The sequence below is a fragment of the Electrophorus electricus genome, chromosome 12 (assembly GCF_013358815.1).
Source record: "Electrophorus electricus isolate fEleEle1 chromosome 12, fEleEle1.pri, whole genome shotgun sequence".
NCBI lineage: Eukaryota > Metazoa > Chordata > Actinopteri > Gymnotiformes > Gymnotidae > Electrophorus > Electrophorus electricus.
The window spans coordinates 19,449,230-19,470,415 of record NC_049546.1 but is presented as its reverse complement, the minus strand read 5'-3'; the positions used below and the strand labels follow the sequence as shown (position 1 = coordinate 19,470,415).

The following is a 21,186-nucleotide window of genomic DNA, read 5'->3' as shown; positions in this document are numbered from 1 at the left end:
ATGATTTAGAGGGGAGAGTACAGGATGTATTTTTAAATTGCACATTGGTATTTTCTACTTTTATAACTTGGATGTTTCTATTTTTATTGTTTGGAATAGCTTTTCTTTGTGTAATGTATGTCAGTAATATTGATGAATGAAATGATTTATTATTATATTGATAATATGTGTGGAAGGTGTATTTAAGTTTTCAGGCAGCACTATGTGAGGCTGAATCAGGCCATAGAAGTCAGTGGTTTGAGTTGAGCACCTCTGGTTAAATATAATCCAACCAGCACATCTACACCACCCTATTTCATGTGAGAGATCATTATCTGCACTGTTTCCTATAGAGTAGCAAGAATAACCAACAGGAAATCAGGCCCCAGTCATAGTTACGATGTAGTTCATCATTGTTTTTCTTTAATAGTTTCTTTTAATTTGCCCAGAGGTTGTGAATGGTGTACATCTCGTAAAGCACAATAGTCTCAGTGCTACTAGAAAAAGTTACACATGCCTTGATACCTCATATTTGAAAGAGTCAGTAGTATAATTGGTGATTCATGGCAGTGACAGTTTATTAAAGGCAGGGCCTTTAGAGGAAACCAAAACTCACATCGATGTACACACTCCCAGCTTTGCTGTCTTCATAAAAAAAAAAAGATCACTCCAAATAAAATACAAATAAATTTGATCAACTCATATAACTTTTACTTAAATATTTTTAGACATCGAAATATCAATTTGACTGACATTGGTCTAAGCGTGTTTTTGGTTTTGGTTTGGTTTTATAATTGTTCTGGGTTTCAGAAAAGCCTACCACTATACATCCTCTTGTCGGTATCACACATCCATTTGGCTTGCAACCAATCAATTAGACAACTTGTGTTGTACCACCAAAGTACACTTGGGCTTGCATGCCAATAGAGATGGGGATTATCCACATATCAATGCATGTGTAAACACAAGATGTTGTGTGTAGATTTGCTTGTTTGTTGGTGAACTGAGCCATGCACAGACAGACTGTTTCTCTTTCACAGAGCAGATGGGAGAGTGTGGTGTGTTTGGCCAGGACCTGATTTTGTAGGATGAATTACAAATGTCTTCATCTCAGGACTTTGTGGGTTTGTGAATAATGAAAGTCTTGTAGAGAAAGGCTGATTTATCATTGAACTGCATTTGCTGGTCTTGTGATGTATAGTACTTTGTGTGTGTGTGTGTGTGTGTGTGTGTGTTTGTGTGTGTGTCATTGTTAACCCTTCTGGCCACCATGGTTTGCCTCCACAGAATACTAGTGCACAGATACATCATTTTCACCTGTTTCCCATCACCAGCTATCAGTCTCCCTAGTTAAAGCACCAGTTATGCTACATATGTGAAAAGTATTTCCTACTCAGACGCTTGCATTACTAAGCCATTTCATTGCTCTGTAATCTTTTCAGCATACTGTTCCTTCACTATATTTTTGTCTCAGATTCCTGCCAAGCTCCTTTTGCACTTTTGATGTTTTTTGCTCTCTGCCTTGTGCAGTTTATGAACATGCTCTAGCCCTTTTGATCTTCCTTTTTTATTAATGTATTATCTGTATATTCTTCTCATGGTCTTGAGTCTCACTCCTTACAGTGTCTGAACTGATTAATTGAATTAACAGTGTGTCTTTACTTTGTTACTTTTTTTATGGCAGATTTTTCTTTTAATATATTTTCATTTTTGACTCCTTCTATTTTATCTTGGAATTTTAGATTTTAGGTTTTACATTGTTTGAAAAAAGACAGGCCAGTATAGCATCAAAAGAAGCTGGAATTAAACGGAAAGTGAATTAAACGTCTTTATTAACAAATATTTACATTTATAACCATGTCAGCATGTGGGGTGTACAGTAAACTAGTGCTACAGTCCTACAGCACAGGGGGAAAAGAAACTCAGAATAAACACTCCATATTGAAAAGCTAAATAAAAGTGTATGAGAAAGTAGTACTACTATACACACACTCTGGACTATACTTCCACACAATATAATCTATTTTCTTTTATGTGCTGAACTGAACACTAAAGTATCTTATACTCAAACAGGCCAGAATCTCACATGGGTGTACTCATTTTCTTGATGTCCTGTTTTCTGCATCTTGTCCTCAGAGACCTGTAATGCAACATAACAGAACTCTTTAGTACTGGGATCCTTTTCACACAGACAAGGGAAGTTGTGTTGCAGCCCTGTAGGTAACAAAGAAAAAAAAAATGCAACTCAACTGGGTGAATCTGGTTCAATTAAAACTGATCCAGGTACAGTTTAACAAGCATATAGTAACATACCTGGCCTTGTGGTCTCTCTCCCTCTTTGATGTCGTCTGATTGAGATGTTTTGCCTTGAAATTCATGAAAAAGGAAACAGATGTGAGATATTCAACCAAGTGATAATAAATCACTGACAGTTTTGTTGACCTGAATTAACTCACATTTGCAGCTCTTCCTTGTCCAGCTGCTGGAGCACATAGTGAGATTCCAGATTACATACACAGCCAGTGCCAGACCCATGCTAATGACCAGCACACCATGGTGGTAGTGAATATCTACAGCATGGAACAGACATGCATAATAAAGATAGTGTTGTACAAAAGTAGATGAAGTTTTAAAGGAAAAACTAAAGACAAAATAATCTACCATAGATTGTGTGACTGGGGAGGGGAGATGCGATCAGGGTGTGAGTGTGAGACTCTCAGAACAGCACATGTACAAGGCTCAAGTTAACTGTTGCTTGGGGATCTGACTCTAATGCTGAACTTTGATACACTGTGTATAACTCTTAATATTCTGCTAAATATTACACAAATATAACAAAGTTTATAACCAACACTTTACAATCTTAGTTTATTTTAGTGTCCTTTACATGGTTAAACTAGATTTTTTCTGGATACGGCAATTCCTTCATAAAATATGTGTGCCCATCATATAGAACCTTGAAGGGGAGGATCCTACAATAATTTTTTATTTAAAGCAAAGAGACACAGAGAAACTTGCTTGGGCTGTTTTTGGGGGATCCAATCCTCTTCATCTATTATCAATCTTTGTTTGTTTAACTTTCATTGTCCTGGTCAATAAAATACAGTGTCTGCACATTTTTTGCACATATCCTACTTGCTGAGGCTCCTGATTCAGTCTTTGCTTGTACAACATGCAAGGTGTGTTATCAAGTTTTGCTGTAAATGTGCAGTTAAGAGTGATATTTTCTCCAGGTTGCATCAGGACTGCTTGATTAGCAAGGTTTGTAGTTTGAACAGGACCTATAAAATGAAACAGAGTCAGACCAATAAGGAAAAATTTGGGAAAAATATGTAATCCAATAAATATTGAATATTAATCCAACAACAAAGTACAGTAACACATGTAATTATGAGCACTAGTAAAGATTTGGAACTGTACATGTCTTGCAGCTCAAAAATATAAGTATCCAGACTGGTACCATCATTGTACCATAACACGAGGAGAAGGTTTGAAAGAAGCAACTAACAAACTAACTAAACGTCATAAATTTTCAGGTCTCCTGACCAAAAATCTCATTAGCTGGCAAAATTCACATGGTCCTGTTGTCTCACAGCCTTGTTAGGCCACTATCAGAACCTGATCTCTTATAAAACATGTTTACGCCAAACATCCATGTACTTTATATTATATACTTATGTGACTTTGAATTTCAAACATGTTATAAACAGGCATCTGTAGTGTTAGGAGTCTTGCCCATGGACTCATATTGATACAGCATAGAGCACTTGACCCAATGAGGTTTGAACCCCAGTCACCAACAAAAAAGTTAATGTTACCTACAACACTATACCACAAAAGGCAGAGTAAAAAAGAATATGAAAATCTTGCTTTCAGTCTTGTTTGAAAAATTGCTCAAAAGGTTTATTATTATTCAGTTTTCTTTCTTTCTACAGCTCAGATTGTTAATGGTAGTGTTAGAGTGGACTTTTTTTTTAATAGCAAGTAGCAGAGTCACTCAAAAACCAAACCATGCCAGATGGTATGTGATTGGCTAATGCTGTAACACAGTGGGGTTCACTATTTTATGGAACACTATTCAAAAGTGTATGACAACAGCTGGAGTAGCTAAAAAAAGTTTTATTGTGTATTGTGTTGTCTCATATTTTGTTTTTTTTGTATAAAAACAAAACAAGAGTAATATTCTGGGATTATGAACTGTGGAAGTCTTTGTTAGATCTATTTTGTTGATCCCATCTGTAACTCCACAATATCTTTGTGGAATTTTGTTTTAGAATCTGTAAACTAGCGACAGCTGTGAATGAATTATCAGAAGTAGCTGAAAGGACTAATCAGTGGTTGTGGATGAGGAGAGTGCGGGTTAGTTGGGGAAATAAATAAAGGTGGAATGGCTGAGGTGTTCAATGTTTCAGGTACATGGAGGACTGCACAGATGAGTGGGATGTTGTGTCATGTCCTTGTTAACATTGTAGATCCAAATGAGCATGCAATAACAGTGCCAGTGAGGCTGGATATGGCCTTAGTTCCCAGAGAGACCAGTATGGATCTGCTGTGTTGGGGAATGCTTGGTGGTGTAATACATAAAATTATTATGGACCTGACAACACTGAGTATGCAGTAACCATGACAGCAGGGAAGGGTATGATCACAGGAGAGCCCAAAATCTCCACACTGCATTTGCACACAGGAAGTTTATTATCAGACACTATCAGTCTAAACTTGTGGGTTTTTTCCTATGTCTACATTCACAGTGACCACAAAGTCTAAAACTGTGTTCTTACAATGTTCTCTCAGATAGCAGCTAAAGAGTAAATTAAAGTACAGAGGTTGGCACTGTATTTGAGACAAAGTGATCTGAGTACGGTAGGATGACCTTATAAAATAAGGTCTATTCCTGCACTGTCAGGCTCTGTTTGGTTTAACTCTGCATGTCCTGGCCAACAGAATACAGTGTCATAGTTTAGGATCATTTTTATTCTCCATAGTAATAAAGATAAACACAAATGCACAAGGCTGGTTAATGGCAAACCAAAAAATACAAATATGCTGGCAATAAGACTCACAGCACAGATACGGTAAAGGGCAGAATACTTCAGTCGACATCATCTTAGGTTCTGTCAACAAGCAATGCACATCCAAAATGTTCTATTTTTATGGAACATCTATGTGCACTTCTGTGTCTGTGTGTGTGTGTGTGTCCACATGCTTTTCATTTTCATAAAGCATTTCACACTACATCTGGTGTCTGCTTGGTGACAGAATTCAGTATTTTTAACAAGGAGTATAGTCATGGATGTCTTCATCTTCATCTTGTTTATGACCATAGAACATATACAACACTTGTGAGACACTACACTTACCTCTAAACCTTAAATAAGTGACCATTTGGCTGTTCAGACTCATGTGTAGCCTCAACTATTCTAAGGCTGGACCCCTTAACAACGAGATGAATAAATAATCGTGATCATCCATGGTCTCTAAGCGCCAGAATGCATTCCACCTCAAGTTCAAGTTTGGTTTATTTGTCACATACATAGTCATACACAGTATAACTCGCAGTGAAATGGTTTGAGAGTGTTCTGTCCAAATTGAGGGAAAAAAAAACAGGGGTGTATAGGGAAATTAATATCTATATATATATATATATATATATATATATATCTATATCTATATCTATCTATATATATATATATATATATATATATATATATATATATATATATATATACAAAATATATTAAAAATGTATGTACAATATATGTATAATATGTTTATATACACAATGTACAATGTATATATGGATATGTGTAAATGTATGTACACAATGTACACAATGTACAGTTCCAGCTTACAGTTGACATATTTACAGTTACATCGTGGTGGTCCCCACAGTTTATCAGTTTCCCTGATTCAGGGCCCGAATGGCCTGTGGGAAGTGACCTCAACAGAGAGAAGAGCCTATTGTTGAGATGGGTGGAGTCCTTCACAATCCTCCTGGCCTTGGTCTGGCACCACTTGTAATAGATGCTCTGCAGGTCAGGAAGTTCCGTATGAGTGATGTGTTCTGCTGAACGTACCACCCTTTGGAGTGCTTGTCTGTCCTGCTTGGTGCTGTTCCCAAACCAGACTGTGATGTTCCCCGTGAGGATACTCTCAATAGTGCAGGTGTAGAAGTTCCGCAGTACCTTGGAGGGCAGTCTGAAGTCACTTAGGCATCTGAGGTGGTAAAGACACTGACGAGCCTTCTTTGCCAGGGAGTTGGTGTGGTGGAACCAGGATAGGTCCTGCGAGATGTGAACACCAAGGTACCTGAAACTATCTACTCTCTCCACTGTGGTTCCACTGATCCTCACAGGTTGGTAGTGCCGCTCCTGCTTCTTGCTGCAATCTACGATCAACTCCTTTGTCTTGCTGATGTTTAGGAGGAGATTATTTTCCTGGCACCAGTTTTCCAGGTGTTTAATCTCCTCCAGGTAGGCCCTATCTTCATTGTCCGAGATCAGGCCCATGAAGACAGTATCGTCAGTAAACTTGACAATGATGGTGGAACTGGAAGTGGCTGTGCAGTCATAGGTGTACAGTGAGTAGAGCAGGGGGCTTAGGACACAACCCTGAGGAGCACCAGTGCTGAGGGTGAGGGTAGATGAGACACAGTTGCCCACCCGTACTGATTGTGGTCTGTCTGTTAGGAAGTTGGAGATCCAGTCGCACAGGGATGTATGCAGTCCTAGATCTTCCAATTTAGTAGTGAGTAGGGAGGGGACGATAGTGTTAAATGCTGAACTGTAGTCTACAAACAGCATTTTAACATAATTACCCCTCCCTTTGTCCAGGTCTGTCAGTGTGGTGTGGAGCAGATGTGCAGTTGCATCGTCAGTGGAGCAGTTATGGCGGTATGCAAACTGCAGTGGGTCCATGGAGACTGGCAGTGAAGATGTGATGAACTCTCTGACTAGCTTCTCAAAGCACTTCATCATGACTGATGTGAGGGCAACAGGGCGGTAGTCATTGAGGCCAGAGGGTCAAGGTTTCTTCGGGACGGGGATGATGGTGGAACGCTTGAAGCTGGATGGGGCAATACTGAGCATCAGGGAGAGATTGAAGATGTTGGTGAATACCGGGGCTAGCTGGTCTATGCAGGCTTTGAGGCTGCTAGATGTAGCCTCGAAGCGAGCAAAGAATGTGTTCAGCTCGTTTGCCAGAGACTCATCCGCACTCATCAGTCCGGAGGGTGGGCTCCTCTAGTCTGTGATCATCTGTAGTCCCTGCCACAGGGATCTAGAGCCACTCTGCTGGAAATTTGTCTCTAGTTTCCTCCCATAGCGCCGCTTCACCTCCCTCACCGCCCTGCGCACTCTGTATGCCACAGACTTGAGTTCAAAGCCTCGCAGATAAAAGGCCAACCAGGGCTTCTGGTTCGGAAACTTCTTGATGGTGGCTCTTGGAATCGTGTCGTCCACCAGTTTCCCAATAAACCCCACTACTGCCTCCGTAAACTCACTGCACCGGAATATGTCCCAGTCTGCGTCATCCAGAGCGTCCTGCAGAGCATCCACCAATTGGTCGGTCCAGCGCGTGACCTCTCTCTGAACCGGAGCTTCCCATTTCAGCCTTTGTTTATATTTTGTTAGGAGGAAGATGGTGGCGTGGTCCGACTTACCAAATGGTGGATGAGCTAGTGCCTTGTAGCTGTCCTTGTATGGGGTATAGCAGTTGTCGAGTGTCCTATTTCCCCTAATGGGGAAGGTTACGTGCTGGTAAAGGTTGGGTACTACATGCATGAGGTTAGCGTTGTTGAAATCCCCAACCACGAATAAGTGCAGCATCCTGGTGTTGTGCCTGAAACTGTGTGAGAGCCTCATGAAGTTCCCACAGTGCAGTGTCCATGTTGGCCTGAGGTGGGATGTACACGGTGTTGATGATGACCAAAGTGAACTCCCAAGGAAGGTAGAAAGGGTGAAACTTGAGGGCGAGCAGCTCCAGGTTGGGTGAGCAGGAGCGGACGAGAGTAACAACATTGGCATTGTTGCACCAGCTGTTGTTTACCATCACACACACTCCACCACCTCTCGACTTCCCCGAATATGCTGTCCTGTCCATACGGTGAACCGAGAAGAACTCGGCTGGCTGGATGGCATGGTTTGGTACCACTGGGTTCAGCCACGACTCGGTGGAGCAGAGGAGGTTGCAGTCCCGAATGTCCCTCTGGAACTTTATTCTGGCCCGGAGGTCGTCGAGCTTGTTGTCCAAAGACTGGACATTGGCTAGCAGGATGCTAGGTAAGGGAGCTTGGTGTGCCCAAGCCCTCAGCCTGTTCCTGATGCCGGCTCGCTTCCCTCGAGGCCTTTTCCTCACGTCGCGTCCTTTGTTCTCCCTCAGGATCTTCGTTGGCCATCTTGGGTCCAGGGTTAGAGACGGCTTGAGGGGAGTGCTATGTAGATTAAGAGAAATAAGTGCATCTCTGCTGTACGAGAGACGTGTTGTGGTGTAAGAAGGGCTGCGGAGAAATCAGGGGTAGCGGGAAGAGCGAAAAGAGCGAAGAAGATGGCGAAAAGAGCGAAAAAAGTGCCAGGTGTGGACGGAGCAGTCGTGACGGCAGCCGACCTCACCGGCGCCATCTTCTGTTGAAGATGAACTTAATGAACTCACATACTGACCTCCCATCCATAATAAGGTCACCACTAAATTTTTGAATATGGCTCTCTCTATACAAATACAAATTTCAGCTCTGACTTAAATTGACAATCACTGTCATATTATGATTTTCTACTCAGCTCCTGTATGTATTTGCAAATCACACACTGAACCTTTAACCCGACCACCTGCACCATCTAGAGCATCACTCTCATCACCTGATCCTTGAGACATTGCGTAAGGTTTTCAGTCTAAAGTTACATTTCTTTAAGCCCTTAAGCAATCCCACAGTCATTCAATAACAAGTTAGAAGGGTATCCTGGTTATTCTGGAGGCATTTTCTTGGTTGATGGAGAGATTATTAGAAGATTCAGATATACAGATGGCACCCAGTATGAAGAAACTAAAGGTGCACAAGATCTCTGACTTGTAATTAGAACACAAACTGTCTGCTCTGATGTCTGTGGACTCTGTTTGTCCTTCATGAAATATGAAATATTGATCTTCACCACTTCTGTATTTTCATATCGTAACATTGAGCTGTAAGGAGGTGGACGCATGTGCAGAGAAGAGCAAGATTTATTAGGGGCAAATCCAAAATCAGAGTCATTGTAGCAGTCCAGGGTCATAGAGCCAACACGGAGAGCATATGGATGCATGAGTAAAAGAAAAACACAATGAACAACTAAGACCAAGGCCACAAGGCAGGGTTTAAATAGATGAACTAAACGATGGACAGGTGTGGAAAATCAAATGAGGGGTGGAGAAAATGAAACTATGGCATGGAACTAAAATACATAAGACAGGGAAAACACAGAACAAGGTAGCTGGGAGGGACTAATTGTGACAGTACCCCACTCCAAAGCATGCAACACCGGGGCGCGCACAAACAGGAACCACCAAAACCCCCCCAAAAAAATAACAGGACTAGGACAAGACACCAACAGGACCAACAGGAACAGAACGGGCAAGACATGGAGCAGGGACAGGACTAGACAAGACACAGGAGCAGAAACAGGAGCCAAACAAGGGGCACAATGAGGAACATGCACTGGAACAGAAGCAGACACAGGAACAGAAACAGAAACCGGGGCAAAAGGAGAAGACCGAACAGGACAAGTACCAGGAGCAGAGGCGTGGATAGACACAGGAACTGAAGGAACAGGAGTGACTGGAAAAGATGTGGAAGCAGGAGCAGGAACACAATACACAATAGAAACAGGCTGCGGATGACAAAAGTGCCAGGAAGAGGATGAGGATTGCACAAACGTAAAACGGACCAGGCCAGGGACAGAGGGACAGGAACAAAAAGATGGGGGCACCAGAACGGACGCACTCATGGGCACAGGGACAGAAACAAAAGGAGACACAGGAAAGGGCACAGGGACAGACAACACAATAGGAGCAAAAACAAAACCAAGCAATAGAGAAGGCAAAAACAACGGGGTAGTAGGAGCAGGCAGCAACCGAGACACAGGCCTAGGTGGGACAGGCAGGGAACATGAAGCCTTCAAGCCAGGAGGCAGGTCTGAGGACACAGAAGAGACTGTAGAAGTGGCAGGGGCAGCCTTTTGGGGCACAGGAGAGCTTCCAGGAGCAACCACTGGGACAAGTCTAGCACGAGGCATGGGCACAGGCCTGGCATGAGGCATGGGGGCTCGTGGAGTGGCTGCTTCCACTCCAGGATCAGGAACTGGCGGGTCCTGGGGTGTGGCTGCGGCGTTCAGTGGCGGCAAGTCCGGGGGCTGGCTACAGAAACAGACCTGGTAACAGAACGGGTGGTGTCTCTCATGCCGGGAACAGGAACTGGATCAGGACGGGCGGCGCCTCTCACACCAGGAATAGGACCAGGATCAGGAACAGGATTTAGTGACCATGGAGGAATACCTAGACATAGAACACTCTCGGCAGCTCCCAAGGCTCATGCGAGCGATAGGGAGCTCACAGTTGCGCTTTAGTGCACACCGAGTGCCTAGCCATGAATTGTCTGTGCATTCACTCTGTCTACTCACGTCTTGTGCTGCAGGCCACTCCCCCCTGCAGTGTTGGTCAAGACGGGTAGACTCTTGATGCTTACCTGGGATATCATCATCAAAATAAACGCGACCCTGCTTTTTCCAGGAATGACAAGATGCCTGTGTACCCGCAGCACCAGGGGATTTGCTGTCTCTGGTCTGGTGGCGCTGAGACGTAACAAACTTGGACTGCGTAGAAACAGCCAGAGTTTCGTTCCAGCGGAACAACCACCTCCCAGAGTCTCTTGCTGCATCTTTGATTGGTTGTTCATTCTGTAACATTGAGCGGTAAGGAGGCGGACACATGTGGAGAAGAGCAAGATTTATTAGGGGCAAACCCAAAGCCAGAGTCATTGTAGCAGTCCAGTGTCATAGAGCCAACACAGACAGTATGTGGATACATGAGTAAAACAAAAACACACGAAAGGAAATGGGAAGCAATCTATGTCAAAGACTAGGGAAAACCCATGGCTAAGAAACACGAAGGCTAGGATACATGGAGTACAAACTTACAGGTACACAGAGACAGGCTTTCAAAAACATTCACTAAACACCTAAACACCATGAAGTAAACAATGAACAGCCAAGACCAAGGGAACAAGGCAGGGTTTAAATACATGAACTAAATGAGGGATAGTTGTGGAAAATCATTACATGGAACTAAAATACACAAGACAGAGAAGACAGGACAACACAGAAGCTGGGAGGGACTAATCATGACACATATGATATTTTGATTTAACTAACCTAACTGGCAGACCCCACTCCTGGTACCAAAATGTGTAGACCAGTATACGTAGCCAACACAAAAAGAGAAATTAAAACCCTGATGAAAATTTGCACTAAATCAGTCTAACCGGAATTCGATCTTAGCTCAGTGCTATGAATATGAGAAAGTACAACACAAAGGTAGTAGGTATTAGTGTATGTGGCTGCAGCCACTAGGTACAAATTACTATTCCCTCATGTGGTACAAAGTTCTCCTATAGCCATTTTTACTGTAAGCATTTAGACACAAACTTCTCATAAAATAACATTTTTGAACCCATCTTACATTATAGCTGTCAGTCTCAATACAATTCACCAGCACTATCAACTCAGCCACATTGTGTGAAAATTTCCAATGAGACAGCTGTAGAAGCCAATGTAATCTGGTGTAAATGTAACATCATCTAGACCTAAAACATGAGTAATATGTATCCATATATGCTTATGTGGATCTACTGATGAAAATGTCAAGATAAGTCAAGAGAGTAAAAACAATTTGTCAGCTGCTGCTGCAAAATGTCCAACCCATTTCTCTCCCATGCTTGCACTTCCTATTTGGATTCAGTGCACATTCATGACTACCACTGCATGCCGGTTGGGTGTCTGGGGGAGTGTACAATGTAAATGTAAATGTACAGTGTAAATGTACTGCATAAATGTAGACCAGCTGCACAAGACGCTGTATCAGTGTACTATTTGTACTGACTACAATGTGCTGACACTGTGTGTTTTATTGACCAGGACAAAAACCCAACCTAACAGAGCCTGACAGTGCAGGAACAGTGCAGGTTGGATTCCTCAAAAACAGACCAGTCAAGCAAGTAGATTTTATTGTCTCTTTGCTTTAAAAAGTGATCACAGAAGCCTACACTTCAAGAGTTTTATCAATCAATTGCTTTTTAGTACAGATGCATATATATATTTGTGTCAGCTTGTGTTGTATTTGCGCTGTTGTTTTGTTTTCCGTAAAATCTCAGAGTGACACTAGTATCCTGTTCTGTATCTTGCCCTGTGCAGTCACATACGTTATGAATGATTATTTTGTCTGTAGTTTTTTCTTTAAAACCTCCTGTACTTTTGTACAACACTATCTTTCATTATGCATGTCTGTTCCATGCTGTAGACATTCACTACCACCATGGTGTGCTGGTCATTAGCATGGGTCTGGCACTGGCTGTGTCTGTAGTCTGGAATCTCACTGTTTGCTCCAGCAGCTGGACAAGGAAGAGCTGCAAATGTGAGTTAATTCAGGTCAACACAACTGTCAGTGATTTATTATCACTTGGTAGAATATCTGACATAAGAAAGTGCCAGTGTGAGATATCAAAACCTAGAAAACATTGTAAGTCACAACACATCTGGGGGTGGGACCAGTTGGTCCCAGAAGGGGTAACGCTGGGTAACGCTGACACACACACACACACACACACACACACACACACACACACACACACACACAAACACACACACATATACACACACACACACATATACACACACACACACACACACACACACACACATACACACACACACACACACACACACACACACACACACACACAAAGTACTATACATCACAAAACCAGCAAACTCAGTTGGTTCAATGATAAATCAGCCATTCTCTACAATACCTTCATTATTCACAAAACCACAAAGTCCTGAGATGAAGACATCTGTAATTCATCCTACAAAATCAGGACCTGGTCAGACACACGACACTCTCCCATCTGCTCTGTGAAAGAGAAACACTGTCTGTCTGTGCATGGCTCAGTTCACCAACAAACAGACAAATGTAAACACAACATCTTGTGTTTACACTTGCATGTATATGTGGATAATCCCCATCTCTATTGGCATGCATGACCAAGTGTACATTGGTGGTACAACACAAGTGCTTTGCTAATCTGGTTGGCTGCAAGATAACTGGATGTGTGATACTGACAACAGGATGTATAGTGGTAGGCTTTTTTGAAACCCAGAACAATTATAAAACCAAAAACACACTTAGAACAACATCAGTCAAATGGATATTTATATAACTAAAAATCTTTAAGTGCAAATTATACGTCGATGAAATTTGTTTTCCTTTTACCTGGGGGTAATTTTTTTTTTTTCTATGAAGACAGCAAAGCAGGGAGTGTGTACATCACTGTGAGTTTTTGTTTCCTCTAAAGACCCTGCCTTTAATAAACTGTCACTGCCATGAATCACTGAATCACCAATTACACCACTGACTCTTTCATATGAGGTATCAAGGCATGTGTAAATATGAGGTATCAAGGCATGTGTAACTTTTTCTGGCAGCACTGAGACTAAAATGTTATATTGTGCTTTACGGGATGTACACTATTCACCTCTGGGCAAATTAAAAGAAACTATTAAATAAAAACAATGTTGAACTACATCACACCACTTCTAAATGTGATTGGGGCCTGATTTCCTGTTGGTTATTCTTGCTACTCTATAGGAAATAGAAGTGCAGATAATGATCTCTAACCCGAAAAAGGGTGGTGGAGGGGTGCTGGTTGGATTATATTTGACCAGAGGTGCTCAACTCTAACCACTGAGTTCTATCACCTTATTCAGCCTCACATAGTGCTGCCTGAAAAAAATTTCAGTATAATAATAAATAACTTATTATTTGCCAGTATGTGTTTTTGGCACTGGATTACTTAGTCTGTTACACAGTGTTAAAAACTGGTTCAACGTAACCAGTACTTCAGGTTCAATCTCCTCCAAGTTAACCTCTGCCCTCAGTCCTCTGTAGCCAGATTCAGGGTAGTCAAGAGACACTGACACCATGGTAGTGAATCAAGAGAGTTCCACTTTATTGAGGAAAGCACAAAGTATATACACTAGCTGGCCAAAAAAAAAAAAAAGGTCACTAAGCAAATAGGTAAGAGCCTCCCATTGGATAATTACTGCATGAGTGATTATGTTTCATCTGGTAACAAGTTAGTTAACCCTAATTGATGCAGTGAGTAGCTTCTCATTTGTTAAACAACCAAGTCGAAAGACGCATCCTGTGGTCGTGGAAAAGATGTTAAGCTGTATCAGAAGGGTTAAATTATTGGCATGCATCAAGCAGAGAAAATATTTAAGGAGATTGCTGAAACTATTAAAATCGGGTTAAGAACTGTCCAACGCACTAATAAAAAGTGGAAAGACAGTGGGGAAACATCATCTTTGGGGAAGGAATGTGGTCAGAAAAAAAATCTTGAATGATCGTGATCGGTGATCACTTAAACATGTGGTGAAATCAAATCGTAGAAAAACAACAGTAGAACTCAGGGATATATTTAACCTATAAAATCCATCACTGGTCTCCCCAGCGACTAAAAGTCATACCCAGCCCTACTGACACTGTTAATGTGTGCTGACAGTTTCATATGGATGTTATGAACTACACCACCAAGCATCCCCCAACACAGCAGTTCCATGCTGGTCTCCACAGTGACTAAGGCCATGTGCAGCCTCACTAGTACATTTATTGGATGCTCAGTGGCACTGGTTCCATTTGCATTATGCATTTCCCCAACTAGCCTGTACTCTCCTCACCCACAACCACTGACTAGTCCTTTTAGCTACTTCTGATAAATCCGTCAAACCTACATTTAGTTTACAAATCCTAAAACCAAATTTCATAAGCAAAAATGTAGTGGACGAGGAGAGGGCAACTCACTGTCTCTGTGTTTGAGACTAGTAGTCGTATTCTAAATAAGGATCAGAATGACAGTAATGTTCACTAAACATTGTTCATTCACACAGTGACATGATACTAAAGATCTGAATTATGCTGCCATTCATTTCAATGAGAGGAAAACCACAAGAGGGCAGGTGAAGAGAGGACAGCCTGAAGACAGCATGTACTCTGAAGTGAAACGTTCAGCTCTTACTGAAACATTCAGCTCTTACTGAATCTAGATTATTAGCTCTCTTCCCTTCTATAATCCTAAGTGAAGTCTGGATAGATTATCTCTTTACTGGCACATTCAGTGTTTTAAAGGAGGTGCTGTGTAACTCTGTAATCTCTAAATCTTTATTCCCGGTTCATCTGCTTTTTTAAGGTATGTTGTGTTTCTGCTGGTTCATTCCTGCCTCAACAGTAAAGTGTTGATTTGTCTTAGAGAACCACTGTTCTCAAAACTGGGTGAATGATAAAGAATCTGCATACTGTTTTGATCTCTACCCATTGTGTTGTGTTTACTCAGTTAAGACTTTTGATTTTCTGACCTTTATATATTCTCTTCATTCTAGAAGTGTGCATTGTGCCTGTTGTTTTTGTTGCTTAGTGTCTGGTATTAAATATCAGATATGAGTATTAAAATATAATAATAATAAAATTAATAATGTTATATTATAAATCACCAATATTACATTTGATGTATTTTTATTACATTTTATTTAATACTATATGATTTCATTTCTTATAGTGGAACATCAATTTTATTTATTTCTGGTTCTTTTATTCCATCCTACTTTAGTTGTTTTATCGATTATCAATATCCTGCTATAAACTATGTGCTTTACAGAGTTTGTAAATCCATAAGTACCCAAACATTTTGCATGGACAAAATGTGATTCAAAGTAAACTGAATAATTAGGGTGTAAAGCTTAAGAGCCTAAAAAAGGAAGAATAACACTATTGAATATGGACGTGTAACCTTTGACTGTTATGTTTGTACTATGAAATTAACATGGCCAAGCTTTTAGGTTAAGGGCTTTTGTATTTGTAAATGTTAATTCAACATGTGTCATTTTCTAAATTACTGAATAATATGAGCACATGCACACACACGTAAACACTCAGATACACTCTAACACCACATCATAAGAAACTGCAGTCTGATAGTTCGGAGGGTGAGAAACAAATAATATTTGTTTTAAACACATTAAACATTTATTTTTGTAAGTACTGTGACATTGTGAAGCTGCGGCAAAACGTGAGTGATGAACTTTTAATGGCAGAATACAGATTTCAAAGAGAAAAATAGAGAAACAGAAACAAAAGCAGAGAAACAAGTTTTGCAAAGTCTCTGCACACACTAGGAACCTTCAATGCAAAGCACTGAACTCTGACCTTTGTGGGAGATAAACCTCTGAATTAATGTTTGACATTATGTTTAACCCTCTGACTTCTCTGAGCATTTCCTTTGTTTTTGTATATTTTCTTACATTCACTTTAAAGCTTTTTACTTGTAACATTATATACTTATGATTATATAACCTCTATCGACAACATTATGTAACGAGGGATGGTGGTGAGCGAGAGCAAACACGTGCGAAATGCTGGACCTTGGATGTTATGTGAAACGGAACTAACGAGGGAAGCCATAACGAGCATCACAAATAGAATAGAATAAGTAAATAAGTTTAATAACCAACAAACAAACAATAAATGAACAGAATGAAGGACAGACAGCAATAACGGGTTAACAAGGTGTGTGCGAGATTTATACAACTAAATAAATAAACACTAAAGAAAGACTAACGGAGAACAATAATGATCAGTACAACTAGAACATGCAGGGAGAATACCGGACAAGAAAAGAGATTAACAGGGAAGGCAGCGTAGACAGCAAACACAGAGTGAGAGTACAAATGAGATCTAAACACAAAGAAAGGCAGACACACATTTTTACCAAAACAAAGCAAGACAAAGACAAACAAGGACTAACTTGCAACCATGAAAGACAATGACCGACAAACAAGAGACGCAAGGACGGGGTTTACATAGGAATGCAAATAAGGACAAACTAGGAACAGCTGGAGACAAAGGGGAGGAGACATGGAACCATAGAGACTGACATAAACCCGTAAGTGAACAGGTTGCCTGGGAAACGGGGAACACTGCGGGCTATGGACATGACATTGAAAAGGCAGATCCTACTGATTCAGAAAATGTTTTAACCATATTTCTAAGCTGTCATATCACAAGGTTATTATTAAAAACATTGCAAAACCTTGAAGCCGACGATGCGATTTCAGCTACTAAACGTTTGCTCTTGGTCCACGCTCCTATCTTGGGCAGACTTTCTCACAAGTAAGATCTCATATTCGTATTCTTTTCGGTTTCATTTTAAATGTTGTGCTTTCAGAAATGAACCACTATAGCATATTTGATCTTCTTAATTTTAGCATGATATTTTTCTGTGTATGCCTTTTTGGAGCAATATCAAATTAAACAAAGTATAACATTATGGCAGTACTGCAATGTATATACTTTTATCTGCTTTACTCCTGGCTGATTTTCTTTTATATTCTGTTGGTCAGTTTGACTTCACCTAACAATCACTTAGTTTGGGATTGGAAAAAAAAGTTATTTAAATTGTGCCTTTGAATATCCCTTGAATAATGAAATAAAACATGCAAAAAAGCACTGACATATTTTCCTTCATTCTGGTTTAATGCTACTTTCACAACAAGGATTTTATGCATTAGAATATATATTTTAACAGTTTGCCAGAATTTCACACAGATATAACTGTACAGCATTAAGGCCTTAGCAAAGATCAAACTCATGACCCCTGGTTTACAAGAACAGTGCATTAACCATTGAGCTATGAAACCTATTTGAAATGATAAAAAGCAGGCTTTACAAATAATACCTGTAATCAAGCACATTTAAGCTCATGCAGACTAGTTATAGGTATCTAGGTCAATATGCAGTCGCAGTTGTGTGCGAAATCCACAGATGTACTCCTTGATCAAACTAAGTGTAAATACGGATGAAGCGTTAAGTCACGCCATGCCAGGGAACCCGCTCAAGCGACACTCCCACTGCTGCTCACACACACCACACCTGCCACGCTCCCAATCACAATTATTGATTATGTTGACTTGTACCTTGTTTGCTTTTCTCCCGTATTTAAGACCAAGGATATGAAATGGCTAGCCAACCTAAACAAATGTGCAAATGAGGAAAATATAAAGTAAGAGCTCGAGGGATGCCAAGGAGGGCAGAGGAAATGAATATGAGGATGAAAGTGAGCTACAAGAAGGAAGAGCTGTAAATAAAAAGGAAGGATGCCACCAGAGATGCTAACAGATTTTGGCAAAGTAGCTACTGACTTTGACACTGTAACATGCTTTTGTTTTTCTATTGTTCATATTGTTAACTAGTGAACTTTATACAGCAAGTTGGGAATGAAAAGGAAATGCCCTATAGTTGGAATTTTGTTTCCATTTTAATTTCTACTTTAAATAAAACTGCAATGACTTTGTTTGGACTATAGATGGTCAAATTTAGTCAATTTTGAAATGACTATTCTAGGCAAAGTTAAAAGATGCTTGCATTTCCTGTTTAATTGCCATTACATCTCCTAAGCATAAAAAAACGTAAGGAGTCTAATAACAAGATATGAAACATTAAAATAAACAGAACAGAAAAAAAATCTGAATTGTATGAATTTTACTACAGCATTTTGGATACTACAGCATTTTATCTGAACTAAGGATTTAACACATACAAAATGTGATTGAAAAGGTGATTGTATTTTTATTATTTACCATGGCTCATCTCCTGATGTTTATAGTATCAAAAAGCTTGTACCTCAGCATTACATTATTTAGAGATTACACATTTTTACACATTTGTGTATTCTCTATCATAACTCTTAGAGTCTGCTTTCCCACTATTCCTCAGCTCTGTCTGTCTTGTTAGTTTTGCTGAATAACAGAGGATTGGCATGTGCTTGTCCAATAGTTTAGTAATATATAATTTATACAGAAATAATCATTAGATAATGATATAGAATATAAGTCCCTGGATAGGTGCATACTAATCCTCCTTGTTACAAAGAAGATTCATCAGCCACCAAATAAAACAACTATGCATATTTTCATCAAAACAAATAATATTAAACAAATGTTGTGACATACTTATGTAGCCCATGTAAAACAATTTTCACAGAATTGGTATGACTGTAAGACAACCCATCTATAGTAAACACCTTTGTAATGGACCTGAGATTATTCTTAATGTGAGTCATCCATGCAGTTTAGTTCAGTACTTTGTAGTGTGTCACATTTATGTTATCTGGTGCCAATTGCATGACACAATTTGTAGCTAACAGTTCTGCTATGACATGTCTTGGTCAGACTCATTTCTAAGCAAGATAGGAACCTTTTAGGATGATTGGTGTGGAACATCTATTGTCATCAGGAGTGGAATGTGTCTGGTTAGTCTCATCAGTCTTGGGTATTTAAGCCCAGTGTTTTGTCTTCCTGTTTGTCGGTTATTTTGCTCAGTCATGTTTAGATTGTTTTCACCAATACCTAATTATTCGTCACCCCTTGCTTTGCTGCTTGCCTAAGTCGTGTGTTACTTTGCCTGTGTGTTATTTCTATGTTGTTTACACTGCAATGATGATACCAGTCTGGATACTTGTATTTTTTTCTCAACAAGACATGTACAGTTCCAAATTCTTACCAGCATTTATAATTACATTTGTTACTGTTCTTTCTGATATTTGATTAATAATCAATATTTATTATTTATTTTGGATTCAATTTTGTCCACATTGTTTCCTTATTGATCTGGTTCGGTTTCATTTTATAGGTCCAGTTCATACTACAAAGCCTTTTAAACGAACAGTCCAGACTGAACCTGGGAAGAATATCTCTCGTTACTGCACATTTAAAGAAAACACTGATTTTGGTTCAAGCTCAGATGGTAACAGGAGCTTCAGCAAATAGGAAAAGTGTATAAAGATAAAACAGACCTACTTTCATTTCCATTCAACAACTCCAGATTCATAACGAAGTGTAAAGATGACAGAATCTCTCTGACTGTTCTAAATGCTACTGAAGAAGATGAAACATTGTACTTCTGTGGAGTGACAGATGGAACAAAGGTTAACTTCACCTCTGCTATGTCCACTCTGACAGATAATTAAACTACTACTTTCAAACTTCGTTACATTTAAACTGGAGTATAACTGAAGCACAAAACACATATAATCTTAATGTCAAAGCCACAGTTATTTTCTCAATTAGGGAATTAAAAATAAACAAATAAAATTATTTTTTAGTTTGTATAGTTTTTATATAGTAGACTTCAAAGTGTTGTAAGAAACACATTTTACAAAAGTACCTGCTAATTCTTTAGTAGTACACTTCGGTATTTTTATAAAACATGTGTTTTTTGCATGTGAGGGAAACCAAGATGACTTATGACCTGAGACTGTGTTTTATTGATGAGTGCATACAGAGTTAATCCCAATAAATCCTGACAGTGCAGGAACAGGATGTGATCCATCAAACACATCTTATTCAGGCAAGTATCTTTGTCTCTTTGCTTTAAATAAAATGATTATCACAGAAGCCTCCCCTTTAATATTATAGCTACACGCATTTTAAAGAGTTGCCTTTTCCAGAACAAAAAAAAAACAAAACAAAACAAAAAAACCTAGTTTAACCATATAAATGACAGTAAAATAAACTAAGAGCTTGGAATATTTGTTTTATATTTATCAGGATATCAAGGATTATACACATCAGTGCATCAACATTCAGAATTAGAAACAGATTCCCAAGCAACACTGGACTCAAGCTTTATTTTGCCTAGTACCACACACAGAGACACACACACACACACACACACACACACAAACACACACACACACACACACACACACACACACACACACACACACACACACACACACACACACACACACACATACATATATGTATGTATATGTGATATATGTTGTTTTGAGGATCAAAACATTTACAGTACAAGGATGAACTTTTTTATGTGCAAACTTTCTGATGTGTAGGCAGA

The 21,186-nt window shown here is 39.8% G+C and overlaps 1 long non-coding RNA gene across 1 annotated transcript; it reads right to left on the bottom strand.

The window, feature by feature from the left end:
* Positions 1-2,305: 2,305 nt before the first annotated feature.
* LOC118242309 lies at positions 2,306-20,237 on the bottom strand. The gene is made up of 3 exons (XR_004776754.1): positions 20,127-20,237; positions 2,436-2,549; positions 2,306-2,345 (listed from the first exon to the last, which is right to left on the bottom strand). It is a non-coding gene; the product is annotated as an uncharacterized LOC118242309 (long non-coding RNA).
* Between the last annotated feature and the right edge of the window lie 949 nt (positions 20,238-21,186).